At 36.9% G+C, this 25490-nt stretch overlaps 1 long non-coding RNA gene across 2 annotated transcripts in view; it reads right to left on the bottom strand.

Annotated features, from left to right (window-relative positions):
- The window catches only part of LOC113601079 (uncharacterized), a 266173-nt gene that overhangs the window by 214909 nt on the left and 25774 nt on the right, over positions 1-25490 (bottom strand). For both annotated transcript variants that reach the window (XR_008296153.1, XR_003422217.2), the window contains exon 2: positions 23560-23714. This is a non-coding gene — a long non-coding RNA (uncharacterized LOC113601079). The remainder of the gene's footprint in view (positions 1-23559; positions 23715-25490) is intronic.

The raw sequence follows: 25490 nt of genomic DNA, 5'->3' as shown, positions 1-25490 counted from the left end.
TTCTCCAAATGAGTACTTCAGCCCCCTCTACACAATAAGCATCTCTTCATACATCATTGTGATGATGTCCTTAAGGTTAACTGCCTTAGGCAGGTCTGTTTCCCAATTCTAAATTCCTAAATGATGGATCTGATTGGCTCTCTTTACATTTTTTTGAGCCAGGCTATGCAAGTCATAAGTTTCTGCCTTGCTGAAACATAGACTTGCTGCCTTGGGGTAGATGCACATGCCAGAGCCAATAAGTACCAGCCAGATGGTGTGATCACATGGCACATGACCGTTACACACCCACTCATTATCAAGCAAGGACCTCAGCAGATTCCCATAGAAAGAGCTGAGGAAATAGCAGGCCATTATATACAAGTCTAGTACAGCTTTGATAATTTTGCTCAACTGAGAAACCGTTTTCAGCTCAGATACTAATCAAGAAACAATTCTTTCTGCCAAATGTACTAGAATGAAATATGTTTGCAACTGCTGCAGTGGGAAAGACACAGAGGCAGCTGGGCAGAGCATAAAGAATACAACAGAGCAAACCACTGGGGTATGCACAGAATGTGTGAGTAGAAAGCAGAGCTGCAGGGCTAACACACAGGGAAAGAACCTATATCCGGTAGGATACATGAAGTTTTGAGTAGCAGAAGTTTACTCTCGCCAAGTTTGAGTAAATGAATATAGGATGAATACAGAAGGAGTGCTCAGGACTAAGAGGAAAATTCGGGTAGCAATCAGGTAGTGTTTACAGTCTAAGTTAGAAGGAGCTACTTGAGAAATTCATCCAGGTGGAATGTACAGGTCCAACCATTTCCATTTGTCACTCTGCCCACTGCCCACTGCCCATTACTTGGAATTCTCAGAATTCTGAGAATTCCCAATTAGACTTGAGGGGAAGAAATCACCTTCTGCCAAGTTGTACCTAAAGGTGGTAGAGAGAGAATTCGCTAAAAGGAAACTGGATTCTATTTACAAGGTAGGGGGCAATGGTTGTTGGATTAATCATGGCCATGATGTCCAGTACAGAAACCGTTTCCTGAGCTGTAAACAATTAGTAGAGGCAGTTGACAGAATATGATGCTGAGAACAACCTCTTCACGAATATCTTTGAAAATACTAGTTAATGAAAGTGAACAAATCTGAACAAATGCAGGTGAAACTGAACTAAATCTTCCACTGGAAATAAAGATAGTATCTAAAATGTGCATAGCAGTTCTGATGTGCTAGAAACCTTTCTGAACACATTTCATTTATTAACTCTTTTCATCTGCATGTCAACCCCATGAAGTTGTCACTTTTAAGTCCCATTTAGAGAGAGAAAAAAGCAAGATACTGGGAGGTTAAATGACTTACATGAAAATCCACAAAGGAAGCACCTGACCTGGGATCAGATCCCCCGCATTCCACGCTCTATCTAAAAACCTACTGCAAAGTTCTTAGGAAAGTAAAGAAAATGTTCCACAGAAAGACCAAGAAACAGAGAAGGAATCAACAGAACTCCGACAAAGTGAGAGGAGAAATCTAAAATTAGATAAAACCAGATCTCCTGATGATATGTCAAACTAAAGATTTCACTGACTTTTTAGTTAAGAGAAAAATAGGCAGAAGGGGAGAATCTAGTGCATATTGCTGGTGTTTTCTTGAATCTGGAAGTGCCAGAATTCATTATACAGTTGATTTCTTACTGTGAATTGAAAAGTTAGACATTCCCAGTCAATCCGGTCCTTCTGTCTTCCCAACTTAAAGACTTGAGCCATGGCGGACCTTCCAACAAGAGTTGTCACACATGCTCAAAGTGGTGACTGAGACTTGGATATTTTCAGTTTATGCTGTTACCCAAGGAAACATTTTGTATAGTTTTTCTTCCTTCTTGTAAATAATCTTTAAACAAGAGAAATTCCTGCTAACCAGATTAATTTCCTTCTGGTTTAATTCCAGGAAAAGAAGAGCATGAAAGAGTGAGAGGGCCAGAGAGGACCTGGCTATAACAGTCTACATCTTTTCATTGGGCAATTGTTTATATCACAGTCTTAAGAATTTCACTTCTTCCCCTTCCTGTTTGTCTTCATGAGAAAATTAAACAGGACTCCAAACTGCGATTGTTTGTAAAGAACAGAGCATTATTTGGTTGGTAGGAAAGGCTTGTCTACAATTTTAGATAAACTTAAGTCCTGTATACTAGAAATAGACAAACACTAGTTCTGAACTAACAAACTGACCATCTTGTCTCCATCTCAGGTTTTCTGCTTATAATATGGCTATTTGCACAGGGAGGGTAGACTAAATTGTATAGAGTTCATGAATTCCACTAACAGTACACATTTAACCATGTGGTAAATAAAACAGAATTTTAGTGTATTCCGTTTCCTGATTCTCCTTCTATGTTCATACCTGAAATGCTTCAAAAAAAGTGAAAGAGAGGAAGCAGACCCATCCAAGGGTAAGGAAAGATGAGTTTTCTTTTTTGTTTTTGTTGTTGGTAGATGTAAGTTTTAATATGCAAAGGGAACTTATATATAAGGTTTGTCTTGGGCAGCAGCAAGTCAAGTAGATCCCCATGCCTACTTGCCAAATCTTAAAAGTTTATATATAGGTCTTAACTGGGTTCAAACACATATACCATCTAGATGGTCTCAGCACCACATCACTATCTCAAGGCTATGTTCTTGGGACAAATTCTTGGAGCAGGGAAGGCAAGTGGAACCTACATTCCAAGGATAGGGAAGGAGGTGAGGACACTGCAATTGCCAGGATCCAGCTCAAGGGTCAACCAGCGGTCGTGTCTTTTTGATGACTTCCCCCAACATCTGTCAACCATCATTTTTATCTTTCTTCCTTTGTACTTCATGTACTTTTTATTTTAATTTATTTTATTTTAATTTATTTTATTTTATTTTATTTTATTTTATTTTATTATTTTATTTTACATCCAAATTAGTTAGCATATAGTGCAACAATGATTTCAGGAGTAGATTGCTTAGTGCTCCTTACTCATTTAGCCCACCCCCCCCACACACACACACACCCTCCAGTAACTCTCTGTTTGTTCTCTATATTTATGAGTCTCTTATGTTTTGTCCCCCTTCCTGTTTTTGTATTACTTTTGTTTCCCTTCCCTTATGTTCATCCGGTTTGTCTCTTAAAGTCCTTATATGAGTGAAGTCATATAATATTTGTCTTTCTCTGACTAATTTCACTTAGCATAATATCCTCCAGTTCCATCCATGTAGTTGCAAATAGCAAGATTTCATTCTTTTTGATTGCCAAGTAATACCCCATTGTGTGTGTGTGTGTGTGTGTGTGTGTATATATATATACATATATATATATATATATATATATATATATATATATATATATGTCACATATATGTGGTATATGGTGTGTGTGTGTGTATATATATAAACATATATATATCCATTCATCCATTGATGGACATTTGGGCTGTTTCCATACTTTGGCTATTGTTGACAGTGCTGCTATAAACATTGGGGTGTATGTGTCCTTTCAAAACAACACATCTGTATCCCTTGGATAAATACCTAGTAGTGCAATCGCTGGGTCGTAGGGTAGTTCTATTTTTAGTGTTTGAGGAACCTCCATACTGTTTTCCAGAGTGGCTGCACCAGCTTGCATTCCCACCAACAATGTAAAAGAGATCCTCTCTCTTTCTCCACATCCTCGCCAACATCTGCAGTTGCTTAAGCTATTAATGTTAGCCATTCTGACTGGTGTGAGGTGATATCTCATTGTGGTTTTGATTTGTATTTCCCTGATGATGAGTGATGTTGAACATTTTCTCATGTGTCAGTTTGCCATCTGGATGTCTTCTTTAGAGAAGTGTCTATTCATGTCTTCTGCCCATTTATTCACTGGATTATTTGTTTTTGGGGTGTTGAGTGTGATATTTTCTTTATAGATTTTTGATACTAAGCCTTTCTCTGATATGTTGTTTGCAAATATCTTCTCCCATTCTGTTGGTTGCCTTTTAGTTTTGCTGATTGTTTCCTTCACTGTGCAGAAGCTTTTTATTTTGATGAGGTCCCAGTAGTTCATTTTTGCTTTTGTTTCCCTTGCCTCCAGAGACATGTTGAGTAAGAAGTTGCTGCGGGCAAGATCAAAGAGGTTTTTGCCTGCTTTCTCCTCGAGGATTTTGATGCCTTCCTGTCTTACATTGAGATCTTTCATCCATTTTGAGTTTATTTTTGTGTATTGTGTACACAAAAGAAAGTGGTCCAGATTCATTCTTCTGCATGTCACTGTCCAGTTTTCCCAGAACCACATGCTGAAGAGACTGTCTTTATTCCATTGGATATTCTTTCCTGCTTTGTCAAAGATGAGTTGGCCATACGTTTGTGGATCCATTTCTGGGTTCTCTATTCTGTTCCATTGATCTGAGTGTCTGTTCTTGAGCCAGCACCATACTGTCTTGATGATTACAGCTTTGTAGTATAGCTTGAAGTCCGGGATTGTGATGCCTCCTGCTTTGGTTTTCTTTTTCAAGATTGCTTTGGCTATTTGGGGTCTTTTCTAGTTCCATACAAATTTTAGGATTATTTGTTCTAGCGCTGTGAAGAATGCTGGTGTTATTTTGATAGGGATTGCATTGAATATGTAGATTGCTTTCGGTAGTATTGACATTTTAACAATATTTGTCCTTCCTATCTGGACACATGGAATCTTTTTCCATTTTTTTGTGCCTCTTCAATTTCTTTCATAATCTTTCTATGGTTTACAGTGTATAGATTTTTCACCTCTTTGGATAGATTTATTCCTAGGTATTTTATGTTTTTGGTGCAATTATAAATGGGATTGATTGCTTGATTTCTCTTTTTGTTGCTTCATTGTTGGTGAATAGGAATGCAACTGATTTCTGGGCATTCATATTGTATCCTGCAACTTTGCTGAATTCATGAATCAGTTCTAGAAGTTTTTTTGGTGGAATTTTTTTGGTTTTCCATATAGAGTATCATGTCATCTGCAAAGAGTGAAAGTTTGACCTCCTCCTGGCCAATTTGGATACCTTTTATTTCTTTGTGTTGTCTGATTGCAGAGGCTAAGACTTCCAATACTATGTTGAAGGACAGTGGTGAGAGTGGACATCCCTGTCTTGTTCCTGACCTTAGGGGGAAAGCTGTCAGTTTTTCCCCATTGAGGATGATGTTAGCATTGGGTCATTCATACATGGCTTTTATGATCTCAAGGTATGATCCTTCTATCCCTACTTTCTTGAGGGTTTTTATCAAGAAAGTTTGCTGTATTTTGTCAAATGCTTTCCCTGCATCTATTGAGAGGATCATATGGTTCTTGTCCTTTTATTGATGTGATGAATTGTGTTAATTGTTTTGTAGATATTGAAACAGCCCTGCATCCCAGGTATAAATCCCACTGGTCATGGTGAATAATTTTTTTAATGTATTGTTGGATCAGGTTGGCTAATATCTTGTTGAGGATTTTTGCATCCATGTTCATCAGGGAAATTGGTCTATGGTTCTCCTTTTTAGTGAGTGGGGTGTCTGTCTGGTTGTCTGTCTGGTTTTGGAGTCACGGTAACATTGGCTTCATAGGAAGAGTTTGGAAGTTTTCCTTCCATTTCTATTTTTTGGAACAGCTTTAAGAAAATAGGTGTTAACTCTTCTTTAAATGTTTGGTAGAATTCCCCTGGAAAGCCATCTGGCCCTGGACTCTTATTTTTTGGGAGAATTTTTGATTACTAATTCGATTTCCTTACTTGTTATGGGTCTGCTCAAATTTTCTATTTCTTCCTGTTTCAGTTTTGCTAGTGTATATGTTTCTAGGAATTTGTCCATTTCTTCCAGATTGCCCATTTATTGGCATATAATTGCTCATAATATTCTTTATTATTGTTTTTATTTCTGCTGTATTGGTTGTGATCTCTCCTCTTTCATTCTTGATTTCATTTATTTAGGTCCTTTCCTTTTTCTTCTTGATCAAACTGGCTAGGGGGTTATCAATTTTGTTAATTCTTTCGAATAACCAGCTTCTGGTTCATTGATATGTTCTACTGTTCTTTTGGTTTCAATAGCATTAATTTCTGCTCTAATTATTATTTCCTGTCTTGTGCTGGTTTTGGGTTTTATTTACTGTTCTTTTTCCAGCTCTTTAAGGCATAAGGTTAGGTTGTGTATGTGAGATCTTTCTTCCTTCTTTAGGAAGGCCTCGATTCCTCTTATGACTGCATTTGCTGCGTCCCAGAGGTTTTGGGTTGTGGTGTTTTCATTTTCATTGGCTTACACGCTTTTTAATTTCCTCTTTAACTTCTTGGTTAGCCCATTCATTCTTTAGTAGGATGTTCTTTAGTCTCCAAGTATTTGTTACCTTTACAAATTTTTTCTTGTGGTTGATTTCAAGATTCAGAGCATCGTGGTCTGAAAATATGCATGGTATGATCTCGATCTTTTTGTACTTGCCAAGGGCTGATTTGTGTCCCAGTATGTGGTCTATTCTGGAGAAGGTTCCATGTGCACTGGAGAAGAATGTACATTCTGCTGCTTTAGGATAAAATGTTCTGAATATATCTGTTAAGTCCATCTGGTCCAGTGTGTCATTCAAAGCCATTGTTTACTTGTTGATTTTTTGATTAGATGATCTGTCCATTGCTGTGAGTGGGGTGTTGAAGTCTCCTAATATTATGGTATTACTATCAATGAGTTTCTTTATGTTTGTGATTAATTGATTTATATATTTGGGTGCTTTCACATTTGGCACATAAATGTTTACAATTGTTAGGTCTTCTTGGTGGGTAGACCCCTTAATTATGATATAATGCCCTTCTTCATCTCTTGATATAATCTTTATTTTCAAGTCTAGATTGTCTTATATAAGTATGCTACTCTTTCTTTTGTTGACCATTAGCATGATAGATGGTTCTCCATCCCCTTACTTTCAGTCTGAAGGTGTCTTTAGGTCTAAAGTGGGTCTCTTATAAACAGCATATAGATGGATCTTGTTTTCTTATCCATTCTGTTACCCTATGTTTTTGATTGGAGCATTGAGTCTGTTGATGTTTAGAGTGAGTACTGAAAGATAGGAATTTATTTCTGTTATGTTGCTTTTAGACTTGGAGTTTCTGGTGGTGTTCTCTGGTCCTTTCTAATCTTTGTTGCTTTTGGTATTTATTTATTTATTTTCTCCCCTCAGAGAGTACCCCTTAAAATTTCTTGCAGGGCTGGTTTAGTGGTCACGAACTCCTTTAAGTTTTGTTAGTCTGGGAAACTTTTTATCTCTCCTTCTATTTTGAATGACAGCCTTGCTGGATAAAGAATTCTTGGCTACACTTTTTCCTGATTCAGCACATTGATTATATCCTGCCACTCCTTTCTGGCCTGCCAAGTTTCTGTGGATAGGTCTGCTACAAACCTGATCTGTCTTCCCTTGTAGGTCAAGGACTTTTTTTCCCTTCATGATTCTCTCCTTGCCTGAGTATTTCGTGAATTTGACTATGATATGCCTTGTTGATGGTTAGTTTTTGTTGAATCTAATGGGAGTCCTCTGTGTTTCCTGGATGTTGATGTCTGTGTCTTTCCCCAGGTTAGGAAAGTTTTCCACTATGATTTGCTCACATAACCCTTTTACCCCTATTTCTCTCTCTTCCTCTTCTGGGACCCCTATGATTCTGATGTTGTTCCTTGTTAATGAGTCACTGATTTCTCTAATTCTTAAATCGTGCTCTTTTGCCTTAATCTCCCTCTTTTTTCTGCTTCATTATTCTCTGTAAGTTTGTCCTCTATATCGCTGATTCTCTGTTCTGCCTCATCCATCCTTGCCACCATGCATCCATTTGAGATTGCAGCTCAGTTATAGCATTTTAATTTCATCCTGACTAGTTTTTACTTTTTTGTATCTCCACAGAAAGGGATTCAAATCTATTTTTGACTCCAGCTAATATTCTTATTATCATGATTCTAAATTCTGGTTCAGACACCTTGCTTGTATCTGTGTTGGTTAAGTCCCTCACTGTCGTTTCTTCATGCTCTTTCTTTTGGGGTGAATCTCTTCGTTTCATCATTTTGAAGGGAGAAAAGGAATAATGAGGTAGAAAAAATTAAAATTAAAAAAATTAAAATTAAAAAAAATTAAAATTAAAAAAATTAAAATTAAAAAATTAAAAACACACACACACAAAATCGAATAAATGATGCTACATCCTAGGTGTGTTTTGGTCCCAGTGTTGAAAGTGGCTTGATAAATTAGAGAATAAAGGGGAAAAAAAAAGAAAGGAAAAAAAGGAAATCGTTTGAAAATTTGAAAAAATGAATACACTGAAGTCGACTAAACTTAAATGATGGAAGAAAAATAGAATTTGAAAAAATTTACACAAAAGTAAAAAATATAGTAGAAAAAAATTAAAGAAAAATATTTTTAATAAAAATTGAAACTAAAAATGAGTTTCTTCTCTTTCTGTATTCAAGAAAAAGAAAAGACACAAAAAAGAGAAAAAAGAAAAAAAAGAAAGAAAATTGAATAGACCAGCGAACAGACTGAAATACGACTGAAATCACTTCGTTTTCCCTTAGAAGTCAAACCATGAAGCGCTTTATAGTCCATAAACTAAGCAGGCGGAGAGACTTGTGTTCCTGAAGAGCAAGGTTGGCCTAGTTGGGCGGAGCTTAGTGTAACGACTTCATTCTCCACTAGATGGCGCTGCTTAGCTTACTGGGTGGATTGTTGTGGCGTTTGTAGGTGTGTATGCACTTGCACAGGAGCAGTGAAAATGGTGTCACCCACCTCTTCAGTCTCTAGTATCAGAACTCTGTTCTCCCTGATCAGCAATCATGCACCCATCCTTTGTCCTTGGCTTCCATCCACTCCCTGCTTCCACACTGTCTGTGACCAAGCCCCAGGCAGCACCTCCCCCCCAAGTTTTGTCTAAGATGTGGCTGCCCCAGCCCCCCACTTCTGAGGGACTGTGGCTTTGACCAGCGCCACCCCTCTGCGGAGGTTCTCACCAAGCAATGGAGGGTCTCACTGAGCAATGGCCAGTTGCCGGCAGCACCCAGGAACGCTTGCAGGATCGTGCTGTTACCAATGCCCAGAGACTGCTGCCAGGTGCCAGCCCACCCCAGAAAAAGTTCCCGAGACAGTGTAGCAGCAGCGCCTCAAGGATTGTGGAAAATCACAACACACATCTGGCACCAGGCTTCACCCCCAACGACCTTGTTCCAGCACCAGCAAATGTGGCCACCTTCTGGGGTCTGCTGGGCCCAGGTGGCCTCACAGCCTCTACCACATGTCCTTCCAGCAGTGGAACCGCTTCTCCCCATGTGGCCTGAGAACCTCCAGGACTCCACTCTGCTCCTAGGGATTTGCCCTTCCCCCCAAGAGCACTGCCAGGTATCGAACTGCGGAGTTTCAGACTCTGTGCTCCCCTTGTTTACAGTCTTAATGGAATATAAACCCTCTCCTTTCTCCTTTCTCCCTTTTTAGCTCAGTCCCTGCAGCTGTTTCCAGTTTTCCACTTTCTCTCCAGCTGCTTTTGGGGAGGGGTGCTTTTCCTGTATTCTCCTCACCGTCTCCATCCTCTCTCCGCCTGCAAAAGCACCTACCTGCCCTTGGCAGCTTCTCTCCCCAAGTTCACCTCTCCGCACTACATACCTGCTGAATTCTGTGGTTCAGGTTGTGCAGATTGCTGTGTTAATCCTCAGATCAGTTTTCTAGGTGTGCAGGATGGTTTAGTGTTGGTGTGGCTGTGTTTCATGGACGCAAGAGACACAAAAACCTTCCATGCTGTTCCGCCATCTTGAAAGATGGGTTTTCAAAGTAGTTTATCTTTGCCTTCCTACTCTCTCATGCTTCATAAACAAGCAAATAAATCTTTTTCCTCCTCAGTTAGAAACATTGGGCTAGAAATTAAAAAATGAGAGACCTCAGAAATGTCACTTATGAATTGATGCCAAATTTTTAAACTAGCTCTATTTCTTAACTTCTTCCCCTTTTAATTGTCATTTTATTTTTAGCTTTATAGGTATATAATTGACACATAACATTGTCTAAGTTTGCGGTGTACAATGTGTTGACTCGACATTATACATTATACAGGTATTATGCATTTATGAAATTATTACCACAGTAATGTTAGCTAATACCTCCATCATATAATTACCATTTCTTTATTGTAGTGAGAACTTTTAAAATCTACTATTTTAGCAACTTTAAATTTATATATAATACAGTATGGTTAACAGTAACCATTATAGTGTATACTAAATCCTCAGAACTTACTCATCACATAACTGAAAGTTTCTACTTTTTGAGCAATATCTTCCTTTTCCCCTACCCTCCAGTTTCTGGCAACCACCATTTTATTTTAGGAGTTCAGCTCTTTTAGATTTCACACATAAGTGATTCCATATGGCATTTGTCTTTCTCTGTCTGACATATTTCACTTAGCGTGATACCCTCAAGGTCCATCCATGTTGTCACAAATGACAGGATTTCCTTCTTTTCTTTCCTTTTTTCTCATATTTATTTATTTTTGAGAGACAGAGACAGAGTGTGAGGGAGGAAGGGGCAGAGAGAGAGGGAGACACAGATCTGAGGCAGGCTTCAGGCTCCGAGCTGTCAGCACAGAGCCTGATGCAGGGCTCAAACTCATGAATCGCGGGATCATGACCTGAGCCTAAGTCAGACACTTAACCAACTGAGCCACCCAGGTGTCCCTCCTTATTTTCATGGTTGAGTAAAATTCCATGGTATGTGTGTGTGTGTGTGTGTATGATATATTCTTTATCCATTTATCTGGAGATGAACTTAGGTTGCTTTCATATCTTGGCTATTGTGAATAATACTGCAGTGAATATGTAAGGGCAGATATCTCCTTAAGATTCTGATTTCATTTTCTTTGGCTATATACCCAGAAGTAGGATTGCTAGATCATATGCTAATTATATTTTTAATTTTTTGAAAAATATCCATACTGTTTACTATAGTGGCTGCACCACTATTCCTAAGTATTTTATTGCTTTTGATGCTATTATGAATGGGATTGTTTTATTTCTTTTTTAAAAATTTTATGTCTATTTATTTATTTTGAGAGAGACAGAGAAAAAGAGAGTGAGTGAGTGGGGGAGGGTCAGAGAGAGAGGGAGAAAGAGAATCTCAAGCAGACTCCTCACTGTCAGCACAGAGCCTGACACAGGGCTGGAACTCATGAACCAGGAGATTATGACCTGAGCCAAAAATCAAGAGTTGGCTGCCTAACCGACTGAGCTACCCAGGCACCCCTCTTTATTTCTTTTTCAGAGATTTTGCTGTTAGTGTATAGAAAAGCAACTGATTCTGCATGTTGATTTTGTATCCTGAAACTTTTCTAATATTTTGTCTAATATTTTTTTGGTGAGGTCTTTAGGATGTTCTGCATATAAAATCATATCATCTGCAAACAAATTCAATTTTACTTCTTTCTTTCAATTTTGGATGCCTTTTATTTCTCATTCTTGTCTGATTTCTCTGGCTATTTCCATGTTGAATAGTAGTGGTGAGTGGGCACCCTTGTCTTTTTCTGATCTTAAAAGAAAAGACTTCTTGGGGTGCCTGGATGGCTCAGTCCGTTAAGCGTCCGAATTCAGCTCAGGTCATAATCTCATGGTTCATGAGTTCAAGCCCCACATCAGGCTCTGTGCTGACAGCTCAGAGCCTGGAGCCTGCTTTGGATTCTGTGTCTCCCTCTCTCTCTGCCCCTCACCCACTCACGCTCTGTCTCTCTCTGTCTCTCAAAAATAAATAAATGTTTAAAAAAATTTTAAAAAAAGGAAAGAAAAGACTTCCTACTTTCACTATGGAGTATGATGTTAGCTGTGGACTTGTCATATATGGCTTTTATTATATTGAGGTACATTCCTTCTATACCCAATTTGATAAGAGTTTTTGCCATGAAAGGAGGTTGTATTTTTTCAAAAGCTTTTTCTGCATCTATTGAAATTATCACATGATTTTTACCTTTTATTACATTAATGTGATGTATCACATTTATTGATTTGTATATATTGAACCATCCTTGCATCCCAGAAATAAATCCCACTTGATAATAGTTTATGATCCTTTTAATGTATTGTTAAATTCCATTTGCTAATGTTTTATTGAGAATTCCTCTTTGCATGCTCATCAGAGAAATTGGTCTGTAGTTTTCTTGTAGTGTCCTTATCTGACTTTGGTGTTGGAATAATTCTGGACTCATAAAATGCGTTTGGAAGTTTTCCCTCCTCTTCAGTTTTGAAAGATTTTGAGAAAGATTAGCATTAATTCTTCTTTAAATGCTTGGTAGAAGTCACCAAGGAAGCCATCCGGTCTTGAGTTTTTCTTTATTTGGGTATTTTTTTATTACTAAGTCAATCTCCTTACTAATAATTGTAAACTGTTCAGGTTTTCTATTTCTTCATAATTCAGTTTCAGTAAGTTTTATGTCCTAGTATTTATCCACTCCTTATAGGTTATCCCATTTGTTGGTGTATAATTGTTTATAGTATTCTCTTATGATGCTTTGTATTTCTCTAGTATCAATTATAATATCTCATTTTTCATTTCTGGTTTTATTTTATTACAACTAAGCAGATTTCTCTTGGCTGTAAGTTGTGCTGCCGTGAGAGTGGTTGATGCGAGTTTCTTTTACCTGCTCTAATGGATCCAAACTTCATATTTTTTATTCTAATGGTGTGTTGGAACTTCTCCACTGGGGACCTAGACTTCCACAAAGTCTCTCTGGTCTCTGGGAAATTGTCTAAAACAGTGTTTTCCAGGGGTTTCCAGACCACAGCAAAGCAAGAGGGGCTGAAAATAATTCACAGACCACTGCAGGTCCACAGCTAGGGCTTGGGGCTGAGTTCTGTATGTCTACCCCTTGACACATGGGTGAGCAAGACTCCTCCTAGGTCATGTGCCATCTAGTGCTAGATCCCACAGCTCTTACAAAGATACTTTTTTCCATGGATAGATAGCAAATTGTTGTCAGGGGGAGGATGACACAAATGAGTGACATCTGATTATTCAAATCAGAGAATGATAATGTTAATTGAACATATACTATTTGCCAGACACAAAGCCAGTCACCTTGCTTGCATTAATCCAGTTAATATTCTGACAATAATTTGATGAAGCACCTTGTATTATTATCATTATTACAATTGTCAAAGGAGAAAACTTAAAGAAGTTAAGTAACTTATTCATGATGCACAACTATACATAGAACTCACATCCAATTCTATTGGACTTTAAAAATGTTAAGACAAAACATGGTGTGAACGGTCTTTCTTAGCTTTCCACTCTTCATTGTTCAAGAATTAGTTATTATGTGCCAGGTGCTATTCTAGGCACTGGAAATAAATTCATAAATAGGCCAGACAAAGACCCTGCTCTCCTGAAGTTTATATTCTAGTAGAGAAAGCAGATAATCATCATGGGTTTTGTGGGTTTTTTAAATATGTAATCCTGAGTAGTAGTAAGTTCTGTGAATATTCATGTGAGATAATTAGCTAAAGAGTACTTTGCAGAAACTAAATGGTTAGAATAACTGTCCCCTCTGAAGAAATAATATTCAAGCTGAGATCTGAATGATAAAAAGATACCAGCCTTAAAAAGGTCTGGTGTCAACTATTCCAGGGAGAGAAGGGGCCCATGAATATACTTTAAGGAAGGCACATGCAGGACATATTAAAAAATAGAATAACCCACTGTACATGGACCATAGTAAACAAGTGGAAATGAGTTAAAGAAGCAAGCAAGGACCAGATTATGAAGGTCCTTAATAGTCCAGGGAGAGATACAATGATTGTACACTAAGTGACATGGAAAGCCATTGGAGAATTTGAAGCAAGAAAGTGATCTGATGTTAAGTCATGTTAAATATAATTTATTATAAAGATATAGAAATAGAGATAAGATACATCTAGCCCTGGTTGCTAGGTGGTAAATAAAATAGAAGAAGCAATAAAAGAAGCAAAAAGACTGAAAAGCCTCTTACAGTAGTCTAAATGGGAGGTGATGATGGCTTTGACAGAGTAAATGGTATAAGGGAAGGGGACTTCAATACGTTTTGAATGTATAGTGTATTTATAGTTGACTGGATCCGCTAAAGAATTAGATAAGGATAATCTTAAAAACAGAAATCAAGGTTGACTCTCACATTTCGGGCCTAAGCAATTTATTTATTGGTAGTAGCATTAACTGAAATGTGAAGAAATAGCTCCTGACATCTGCTCTGAGCAACATGGAATAGATGCCTATTTGATTGGGCACATGACCTAGCTGGCAGTGTGGAAAGGGAAATGAAAAGGGAAGTCCATAGATCCAGTTTTACCACTAATAGTATGACCTGAAAGTAAATCACTTCATCTTTCAGAGTCTTAAGTATAAAACAAGACAAACAAACTAATAACCCTTCCCTACTATCCCTTCACACAGTAAAAGGACTATATCTCAACTCCTATCTTCCATGCTTTTTGTGCATACAACTTCCATCTCAAATCACTATCTTCTGTTTCGGCTTATTTCTCACCCCTGCTACTACAATATCTCTTGAAATGCAGACTAATAGCAATTGCTTTTTTAACTGAAGGGAGAAAGATTCAATAAGGCAGAGAAGTAACATAGAAATTTTCCCATCAGCAATTGTGGTTAATCATGACAAATACATCTGTACTGCACTAGCATACAAATTTTCCATTGTATCATATATCCAGCTCCTATCCCTTTTATGAACTATCATCATCAACTCTCCTTAAATCATTAGTGACCTTCCTCCATATCACTTTCTCCCTGGAGATCACCTGTAACATGCCTGTTCTTCAGCTGTCAGGCTTTTTAAAGCCTCAAGAGCTGGTAAATTGTTCCATCACCTACAGTGCCAACCCGATTTTTGTTCACAGGGTAGATCTTAGACTATTAAAAATCGTTAAAATAAAAATTTTCTTTCTTTTTATTAAATTTCAAAGTAAACCACTATAGGTAATAAAATAAATATTTTAGATCATTCAAACACATACTATTGAAAGATACCTAAATTAACTTGACAAGATCTGGAAAGCTTTAAGTTTACATATAGTATAAGTTGATAATATTTAAAATCATGCTTAAACTATAATAAAATAACTGATGATGTCATACTAAGTCCTTCACATTCGCTATTCCACAGTCTGTTGAAAAAATTGGAAGATGTATCCAGTTAAAAAAAAATTAGACTAGGGTCCTACCTCATATTATTCATGAAGATATAGATAAGTTATAGCAAACAAATATGAAAATCAAAATTAGGGAAGCATTGACTCTTGATTTTGGCTCAGGTCATGATCTCACCATTCATGAGTTCAAGCCCCTTGTCAGGCTCTCCCTTTTCTCTGCCTGTGTTTTCTCTCTCTCTCTCTCTCTCTCTCTCTCCCTCTCTCTCTCTCTCTCTCTCTCTCACACACACACACACACACACACATACACAATAAATAAATAAAATAAAACTTAATAAAAACAAAATTAAAGTAGGAAAAGATTGTATAAGTTGACATTATTGTAACTGGAAAGAGAACAAAACCTAATTACAACACAAAACATAGAGACACAAGGAAGAAATTGTTAAGTTTACCACATTATAAAAACTTCTGAATAAAAAATAAGAAATTTTTTAGAAGTAAACAATGAAAGAAAAATATTTTAAATATAAATAATATCCAAAATACCTCAATAATTCCTCTAATTCAATTTTTTAAAAGGAATTAACCAAACCCAACAGAAAAAAAAATTGTGCATGGAAATAAACAGAAGAGGAAATAAAAATGGCAATAAACCTATCAAAGAATATTAACTAAGAACAAAGAAAATGAAAATAAAATACATACCATTTTTCACTCATTACATTGGGAATAATATTTTAAAAATACGAATATCAATGAATACGTGTAAAGAGATATTCTTATAAACTCTGATTGAAAATGTAAACTGTCAGAGACTATATGAATGGTATTTGTCTGTATTAATAAAACTTAAAAACACAGGTTTCCTTTTACCTTGTAATATTCTGATATATTCATGAAAAGCCAAAGGCATGAACAAGGTTTTCTGTGTAATGAGTTTGGACTAACATAAAATGTAAAGAGATGTAAATTTCCATCAACAATTGAATGATCAGGCTGTTGAAAACCAAGCGGTATTTTATAGGATGTGAAGACATTTAACGACCTTCAGGAGACACTATCCTATCAGGAGAACATTACATGTTAATACATATGATACTGTTTATGTGTTTTAAAATTGTCAATTTCTTTTGTTTTGTATGCACATATGTGTATGAAATACATTTTGAAGTTTAACAAAAGTATATATCAAACATCTAATCATGGTCAGTGTTGGGAAAGAAAATGGTAGAAGGTAGATAGGGCTATCAAAAACGACTTTTGCTTTACCTGTCTTGCTTACATATTTTGCAATGAGAACATACTGAATATATGAGTGGATTAAATATTTTTTAATTACATTAAAAAATAAAATGAGTAACTGGAGAAGACTTCTTAGGTTTAAGCCAGAGAAATAAATCATTGTCAGACTTAGCCCAAAGATCACATATTTTTCAAAAAGAAGCACTAAGTCTATACCCAAGCACAGATTTCAACATCCATATGTTGAGAGGCTGAAAATAAAATGAAATCCAGAATAAAAAATTTCAAGATGTATTCATCTTTATTTCATTTTGAATGAGTACTCATGTGTTAATATACAAATAAATTATTCTCATTATTAAGCCTTTGTTCATTTGAAACTTTGAAAGATGATATGAAGAAAAGAGAAATAAGACATATTTCTGAGTTTCCCTTATATAGTTCAAAAAGAAATATGGGAATAATCCAATTAGCAGTAACTGTTTATAAAAATCCAGTCTTGTGTGCAGGTCCAAACGTGTCTTGGTATCAGTATAATCAACATGCAGGTAGTAAGTATGACTTACTACCATCTGCAAGAGCAGATGTGATTCTTCTGGCTTTTCTTTCATCCTATAGACTCCCTTTCAGACTATGTGACATGGCTTAAAAAATTATATACATATTCCAAACCCAAAAAGAGATTATAGAAACATCACCATTAGTAAATAGGTTAAACTTCAGCCATAGATAAGACAAAAAACATAGTTTGGGACCTATAACTAATTTTTAACTTCAGATATTAATATTAAACCAAGAAAGCAATCAAATGAAAGAGCTCTAAATCCCCAGAGATGGAGTGCCTGGGTGACTCAGAACTCTTGACTTCTGCTCAGGTCATGATCTCAAGGTCATGAGATCCAGCCCCATGTCTGGCTCCATGCTGAAAATGCCGAGCCTGCTTAAGATTCTCTCTCTCCTTCTCTCTCTGCCCCTACTTGCTCTCTCTCTAAAATTAAAAAATAACAAATAAATCCCCAGAGATACTGAAGAAGTCAAAGAATTAGGGCAGTGGAAAGCCCTCTTAAGCATTTGTTAATTAACCAACTATATCTATTATGCAGCTAACATATGAGATTAAAAGAAAAAGACATAATTTTCCAGAAACAAGCTATTTATGTGAACAATTTTACCCATACCAAAAAATAAGTGAAAAATTGGAATTGTTCATATACCCCAAAGTCTTAATAGTATAATCAGTTTAATAGAGTAATTGTTCAAGATTACTTTATTGAACTAAAGTCTATGCAGGCACTTCCAGAGATACCTAGTAAGGGATAGATAAACATTAATTGAGCACCTAGCGGATGCAATACTCCAAGCTAAGCATAGAGAAAATGGTAGTATAGACATTGTAAACAGGATCAAGATATAGTCCATGCTCATTTGAAGCTTAAAGTCTAAAGGAGAATATAAGTATTGAACTATTAATGTCAGTGATGATTGGTTAGTGATGAATCTTGTGCTGAGAGTAAATAATTGATCTTACCTATTTTGAAGGTGTGAACTGGGGTCAGTGAAGGATTCTCTGAAGAAGTGATATTTAAGTTAAAATGTGAAGGATTAGTAGGAATAACTGTATAAAGAAGTGAATAGAGAGTTGCAGAAAAGTATTTCCCAAAGAGGGAAGAGCATGTGCGAAGGTCCTGAGGCAGACAAGAAAACAATATTGGAAGAAGACCAGAGATCATAGCTCAAGAGAGAGCATTGTGAGAAATGAAGTTATTAAGGCAGGCAGGTCTTAGATCAGATAGGGCTCTATAGACCACATTAAGGATTTTGGAGCTAAGAAACAGTCAAGTCATTGGAAGGGTTTTAACTATAAAAAGAATATGGTAAGTGTAAAGATATCTTGAGTATTGTATGAAGACTAATCAGAGGGCATCAGTGGTACATGTGGGAAAATCAAAGAGGAGGTTTTTACAGTATTCACATGAGAAGTGAATCAGATATGGTGAAGATGTTTGGGATGAAGAGATTCAAGAGAGCGCTGTGTAGGTGGAATTCATAGAACTGAATATGTGGAAATAGGAGAGAAAGAAGGTGATGTTCATAATATCTCACAGATTTTTGGCAGGGACATATGAAAAATGTATCAGGATTCTTATGAAGTATGGGTACAGGGTTTGGACACTTCTGTTTTGCAGAGCTTTGCAATGCAGCCCCTGTGAAGATCATTTGAGATCACTTGGATAACACTCTGCAGTCATCAGGAAAATGTATACTCTGTAGACAATCTCCAAGGATTCCTAGAAACTTTTCTGTGGAATAGTCCTTGAAAGAAGCTTGTGATTCTATACCTGAGAGCACTGATATTAGGTGCTCTAGAAATGCTGAGAGAAGTAGCTCTAAGCCAAAGGAGGAAGGAAGAATGATTGTCTCTGGGAATCCCACAAGAATGACAGGGAGTTCAAAGGATGCCAATAAGCCCAGGGCAAAAGAATTTGTATCACAATCCTTTGCTAAGTATTTCTGACAAAGAAGAAATTGTTCTCTTTATTATAAAATCTCCCTAAAAGATGCTGACAATTACCTAACAATAGAGTTGGAATCACAGAAATTCTGGATCAAGATTTGAACCTGTGACAAACAATTTGATATCATTCCCTAATTATTAGTGACAGAAAGTGTCAAGAAAGTGGAATGTGATGTAGGCATCTAGTTGATTTTGTCCATGTAGAATGCTAGAATTAAACATAGGCATAATAATAATATATATGGTATAGGAAATGCATACACACACAGAGTTAGAAATGTTTACTAGGATACATATTTATATATTATATCTGGGCTCCTTTGTTATATAACCCCCCCTCCACCTAAATTACTTATTAGTGGATGATCATTTTTTTTCTAGTCTCCTCCTTTGAGATACATTTTTAAATAGAATTCTTAAGCTTCTAGGAATTATTTTTTGTCCTACAGTTAATCTCTTAATAAGACCAATTTAGCTTAATATAAATGGTAATGCATAGCATTCTACTCACTGCACAATTCTGAACTTGCTCAGAGATTGCATTTGAGCAGACTGGCCTTACCCATGGGCAGAGTTGGTTAAAAGACACTTGGTATGGTTTCAGAACCACAGAGAAGACTCAAGTTTTTGACCCCTGTTAAGTGTTCTGAGAAGAGTTATTTAGGACCTTGGCAACCCATCAGAGAACCTATTGTATGTAAGAACTGCATTAGGCAGTTCTTACAATCAATCTGAGGGATACAGGACTCAGATGTGGGTAAAGTGCATAACAACAGCAGGGCTACATTTGCAAAAGAGGAAATCAGCATAGAATAAAACGTCTGGATGACAATTACCAGAGTGAGCTAGAATATCACCTGTGAATGAGGTGTATTTCCAGATGTGAAAGAATAATAATCTTCCATTTTAATTTCTTGGATGGTCTATTTCCTTTTTTTTACACATTCATACTGCCATTATTGGTTTAATTTCATTAGCCACTGTTGAGTGGCCTGCCATTTAGAATGAGTTTGCATTCCATTTGTTGACAGTGAAGGATTTGCAGGTGGCATTATTACATATTATCTTAAGGATTGAAGTGTCACTAGCTTTCAATTTACCCTAACTAAAGAATTTTTTCCCAATATCCTTCCTGATACCATTTTTCATTCAATCTTCATAAATGTTTATTAATAGTGCACAAATTCTTCCTTAAGTATTGAACATGCCAAAAGAGGTATTTGTTTTTCTGCTTCTCTACTCCCGTATTTAAACATGTTACATAAATATGTCCACACCTAAATCTGTCCCATCTTGTTGATCCATTTTTAAAATTCACACCTTGTCTTGTATAAACACAACCCAACCGTGAAAGTAATTTCTTTGTGAGTCATAACCTTGCAAACATTAAAGTAATTGTAAAAGCATCTCTTGTTAGCTTGCAATTAGGGTATTAAGTTTGATATCATGCTGTATTATATTTTTTTAAAAAGGTCATAAAGTGTTTTATCTCTTAATGCTCAATAGCATTTAGTCATAAACACATACTAAGATAAAGCTAAATATATATTCATTTCAACACCTTCAAAAATAATTAGTTTTCCTGGGTGTATCATGGCAGATGGAGCTGTTTTCTTAAAGAGTATGTATAGAACATGTAAACTGAGCAGGTACCTATAGGCATGCCACAATACTGGAATGGTCTGTGTATTTGATTAGCCATAGTATTCTTAAATGAAGCTGTCATCTTCAATATCAGGGAAAAAAATGATCCATTGTAAAACAATGAATTTGAACGAAATATAGGTTTAGAGTTCAACTCTCTCTATATCTAGCAATGACTCAGAGACTGTATAATTCAAGTGCAAGAGGATTACAAAGACAAATACACCCCTATTCAATAAGATCTGATGATATTCCTCTCCTTCACATCCAAGAACTGGATTACTTCTAGAAATCTATGTAGCAGGCTAAGTTCTAGCAAGGTGCACATTATCTGCCAAAACTCTCCTGCAGCAGGGTTTCAAGCCAAATGGAGAACCTTTGGTAGCAGAAGCTACTTCTTTTCCTGTGTTTATTAACTCATTTAATGACTCTTCCCTCTCACTCATTTGCCCTACATTGGATGTCCTTAATATCTGTCAGAGCCATCCCCTGTTCTCCATCACAAACATTTCCTCAATTGGATTTGTTACCATTTCTTACCATTTATTGAAATGTTTCCTAATTGATCTACTAGTGTCCAGCTTAAATCCCTTCCAATTCACTCACTACTCATTCAAACACAAATCTCATCATGTCATTCTGCTTAACATATTCTAATGATCTCCTCAGTAACTCCAGGACTACAGGGCAACACTTCTATTTATTAGTTTTAAGTTGCACTCTTTTCAAAGCTCCTTTTCCATTATCATGCCCACTTTGTGCCTACACTCAGACACCTTCTGCTCTAACTTCTCTAAACATGCTGTGCTTTCCTAATTAGAGCTCTTTGTTGAGAATGCTGTTCAAAAGTTAGTTCAAGTATCTCCTCTTTCCTGAAGATTCCTCAGCAAGTGTGCACTATAGGAATGTGGGATGTGGTGAAAAGCTTGCTCTGCAAAACAGCTGGTGTTTGAAAGTTCTGGGATCAAATTCTAATTCTCTGGCTAGCTGTGTGGTCCAGAAAAACTGGTTGGTCCCCACACATAACAGTCAACCATCTCCACCCTTACTAAATGGGTGCCACCACAAAGGAAGAGGACAGGTGGTCAATGCCTGAGCACCCATGGTCCTTCCTACTCTGACTGTGACAATTTTTCTTTTTATTGAGTTATAATTGTCACACAGCCTTGACTAGTTTAAGGAGCACAACATGTCAATTTCAAACATTTATATATTGCAATATATATAATTACCACCATAACATTAGCTAACACTTCCAGCATATCATATGATATCATTTTCATTTCTTTCTTGTGGTGAGAACATTTAGAATCTAGTCTCTTGGAAACTTTGAAGTATGCATATAGTATTATTAACTATAATCACAATCCAGAATTTATTCATCTTCTAAATGCAAGTTTGTACCCTTTGATTAACATCTCCCTACAATTCTAAGAAAGAAGAACAAAGCAGGAAACATCACACTTCCTAATTTCAAAACCACTGTAATCAAAACAGTATAGTACTGGCATAAAAACAGAAACACAGAGACCAATGGAAAAGAATGGGGAGTCCAGAAATAACCACCTGCATGTCAAAAGCTAAGTATTTGACAAGGGAGCCAAGAATACTCAATGGTGAAATAATGGTCCCTGCAATAAATCATGTTGGGGAAAATGGATAAATACACGCATAAAATGAAGTTGGACCTCTTTCTCACACCACTCACAAAATTAACTCAAAATGGATTCAGGACTTAAGGATAAAATCTAAAACTATAAAACTCCTAGAAGAAACCATAGGGAAAATGTTCCTTAACGTTGGTCTTGGCAAGGATTTTTTTGATATGATACCAAAAGCACAAGCAAAAACAGCAAAAATCAACACACAGGACTACATCAAACTAAAAGCCTCTCACAGCAGAAGAAACAATCAATGAAATGAAAAAGGAGCCTATGGAATGGGAGCAAATAATTACAAATCATACATCTGATAAAGGGCTAATATCCAAAATATATAAGGAATTCATACAACCCAATAGCAAAAACAAAAACAAACAATCCTATTAAAAAGTGGGCAAGGGAACTGACATGTTTCCAAAGAAGACATACAAACGGCTAACAGGTACACAACAAGGTGCTCAACATCACTAATCATCAGGAAAATGCAAATCAAAATCACAGTAGGTATCTCCTCACACCTGGCTGTGACAGTTTGCAAGTTTGCCAGCCTGTCATCCTTCAGGGCTCTGCACACAGTTTAACCCAATCTTGCCATACCTGAACTATGATTCTCTCTGCTTCCTCTTAGCCATTATGGATTCCTACAAACTGTCTCTAGTGCTTATTTTTGCCTGCTGCCTCTATAGAGGCATACAGCCTCTATTGGCCATACAGCCCAATCTCTAACCTTGAATTGGTCTTTAAATTGATATATAGATAAATGGATTTAGCAGCACACACTTTTTTGATGTATGAAAGTACCCTCTACTTCAGCTATAGTTTTTGCCCACATTAATTTGACAAGTTTGCATCGCCCTACATCTCTCTGACCTAGTCTCCCCTCTGTGCTCTCACCCTGGTACTCAGAGCCTATTCTATCTGAATCACATAATAGCAATAATTATAATTTATGGTACACCTACTACGTACTAGTCGGAATACAAGACACTTTGTATACATTGTATTATTTAATTTCCCCACAATCCCAGGTGTAGGTGTTACTTGCACCACTTTAAAGTTGAGGAAATGAAAGCAGAGAGGTTGAGTACTTGCCCAGTCACACCTTGTAAGCACAGTATTACTGCACTGCACACACACATACCAAGTCAATCCACAGAAAAGGTGGAAGAATACAAACATGTGTGAGAGTGTGTGTGTGTGTGTGTGTGTGTGTGTGTGTGTGTGTAGGTATGAGGAAGGGGTGATCAGGGAGGGGAGAGAAATAAACATTACAGAGAAAAAGAGCACACCTCAGAGGGACTCAGAGCATAGCCCTCTACTTGAGTATTTGACATGATACATCTGACCCCAAATCTCTCACCCAACATACTTCTTCTAACCACATTCCTAGATCCTGAGCTCAAGCCAGAAGGCCCAAAATCTCATGGCAACTTCTTCTGTTGTCCAGGCCCAAGGGACATCTGTCACATACAGGTAAGTCCAGATGCCTTAATCCTGAGTGGTATGGTCAAAAGCAGTTGGAGCCTGGGGAGACAGAAAATGAGACTCAAGAGTATCATTAGCTGCTTTGCTGAGTTACAGAATTTTGTAAGAAACAATTTTGGCCAGGAATTTTTTTCGGGGGGGGGGGGGGCTGGAATTTTGAAGGAGGTGACAGTAGAATATAAACAGTACTTTGCCAGAATTCAAAAGGAAGTTAACTGCAGGAAGCCTTATCTCCCTGCAGCTGAAAACAAAAGTTGAAAGAAGAAAATAATTGAACTAGAACTGTTTCCTTCAAGATTGGGGCCTTAAGAAAGGTTCTGTGCTGTGAAAAATAAGCATTATAATAACACAGTTGTCGTTTAATAAATACCTACTTTGTGCAAGATATTTTGTCATCCTGATCTCGTTAACCTTACAACAACCTTATAAAATGGGTAATATTTCCCCCCCTTATATCTAACAAAATCAAGGCTGCAAAAGATTGGGTAACCTGCCACATGAGTCAGAGTTCTCCAGAGAAATAGAAACAATAGGAGATATATATATATATATATATATGTGTATATATATATATATATATATATGTCTATGTATACATATATATCCTACATAAAAAATATATATGGAAAGAGATTTATTATAGAGAATTACCTCACATGATTAAATAAGTCAACAAGTCCTAAGATGTGCAGTCAGCCACTTGGAGACCCAAGAGAGCCAATAGCATAATTCTAGTCCAAATGTCTACAGTCTCAAGACCCAAGAAGAGCCAATGTTTCAGTTCAAATCTGACGGCAGAAAAAAAACAATTTCTGAGCCCTAAAGCAGTCAAGAGAAGGAATTCCCTCTTATTTGGGGGCAGATAAGTCTTTTGGTCCAATTCAGACCTTCAAGTGATTTGATTGAAATCCACCCAGATTAGAGAGAGCAATCGCCTCTACTCAGTCTATTGAAATGTCAAACCCATCCAAAACTACTCTCACAGAAACATCCAGAATAGTATTTGATCAAATATATGGGTACCCCATGACCCAGTGAAGTTGACACATAAAATTAACCATCACACTTGCCTAAAGATATCTAATTTGTAAGTGCTGAAGATGGGATCCCCTAACCCTAACCCTAACCCAGGTCTGTCCTCTTCAAAACCAACAGTTATTGCTCTGTGCCAGAAACACAGGACCATGGAATTACCTGGAATGTTATGATTTTATTACTTAAAAGAGCTGTGCTGAGACCACAGAAAAATTAGTCTATGAGTGATTTACACACACACACACACATATTCACTCAACATGCATAACAATACACACACATGCACACACAATTTTAGGCCATTAGCTAGATAGGTAAACATTTAATTTTTGTACTTGAAGCAAATTAGGTATGCTGGAGCTGGAATGCCTCAGAAAAGGAGAAAAGGATCAATAGTACCAAAGGTGCTGTGGGACAGGGCGAAGCCAGCCACCTGGTTTCTTGCAGTAACGTAGAACAGTTTTGTTCAATGGCCACAAGTTCCACCACCTCAAATGAATTATTTGTCAGTTTGATTATAGTCAAATAAAAAGCAAAACTTAGGAGTGCCTGGGTGGCTCAGTCAGTTAAGCAGTTAACTTTGGCTCAGGTCATGAGCTCATGATTCATGAGTTCAAGACCCACATCAGGCTCTCTGCTGTCAATGCAGAGCCTGCTTTGACCCTCTGTCTCCCTCTCTCTCTGCCTCTCTCAAATAAATAAATAAATAAATAAATAAGTAAACATTTAAGAAATAAGAGCAAAAATCAGTTTGAAATCATCCTGCCATATACTTGCAAT

The sequence above is a fragment of the Acinonyx jubatus genome, chromosome A1 (genome assembly GCF_027475565.1).
Source record: "Acinonyx jubatus isolate Ajub_Pintada_27869175 chromosome A1, VMU_Ajub_asm_v1.0, whole genome shotgun sequence".
NCBI classification, from domain to species: Eukaryota; Metazoa; Chordata; class Mammalia; order Carnivora; family Felidae; genus Acinonyx; species Acinonyx jubatus.
The sequence above is the reverse complement of the archived record's forward strand: the minus strand, read 5'-3'. Positions and strand labels throughout refer to the sequence as shown.